General features: G+C 32.7%; 1 protein-coding gene across 1 annotated transcript in view; it reads left to right on the top strand.

Annotated features, from left to right (window-relative positions):
- The window catches only part of LOC119588090 (ADAMTS-like protein 4), a gene marked incomplete at its 5' end in the record, with an annotated part of 6,687 nt that extends 5,936 nt beyond the window's left edge, over positions 1–751 (top strand). Inside the window, 1 exon segment of the mRNA XM_037936799.1 lies at positions 1–751.
- Positions 752–970: the final 219 nt, after the last annotated feature.

Below are 970 nucleotides of genomic sequence, written 5' to 3'. Positions count from 1 at the left end.
GACATAGTGGTGTACATCAAATTCTATCGTGAACATACATTTAAATCGGATTTTTTTTTCAGTATATAATCTTGAGCAATGTCAGGGACTTGGGAGGGGGGAGGGGAATCCTGTGAAAACACCTGTGTCTTGTAAATAAACCAAGAAGAACAGCTGCATAACACCTCTATCTTGCCATTCTTGAGTAATAAGTACCTATTATGTGCCATTCTTGCGTGCAGCGACAACCACGCACCTGTACACCTTTACGAAATATCTGTCTGTCAACCATTAGGAACATCTGTAATGGACTTACACCTAACCTTTCTAACCGAACAGATGCACATCAACAGGACAGCAAGACTTTTTTCTTATTATTATTTTCTTATGACTACATCACATTTTGTAAAACATTCTGTGTTCCTAAGTATAAACGAGACAAATTTTACATCAACACTGATATAGGCTCTCTATATGATAATTTTTTTTTATATATTTCTATAACCCTTCTCCATGAAAATAATCATTAAAACAATAACAACAATTAAACAAAAATATCTTACTAATGGAGCTTAAAACGATACTCTTTTTTGTTTCCTTAAGAGATCCAACTTTGTCATAACTGTGATCCTCTTTTTAACTATATATTTTTTTTCTCTCTCTCTTTCTTTAAGTTTATGTCAACAATGTCGTGTTAAGTTGCAGTAATAATGTGATGTAATGACCCAAGGTAACATGTAACATGGTATATTAATATATGTATAACAAAGAACTTTTTCTTGTGGTTTATCCTATGTCAAATGGTTAGAGAGTGGAAATGAAAACACCAATTAGGAAAAAAATAAATAAAATCGTGTTATGTTAAGAAAGGGTTATGCAAAATAAATGATAACTTTTCGGTGGCTCAGTAGGAAGTAAAACTGATAATGCAAATCGATAAAAGATATAGATAAATTACATGAGAAAAGGTCGAGGTGATGGAAGGAGGGAG

Source organism: Penaeus monodon, chromosome 23 (assembly GCF_015228065.2).
Source record: "Penaeus monodon isolate SGIC_2016 chromosome 23, NSTDA_Pmon_1, whole genome shotgun sequence".
Taxonomy (NCBI): Eukaryota; Metazoa; Arthropoda; class Malacostraca; order Decapoda; family Penaeidae; genus Penaeus; species Penaeus monodon.
Note: the sequence above shows the minus strand (reverse complement) of the source record. Positions and strands in the feature narration are given on the sequence as shown.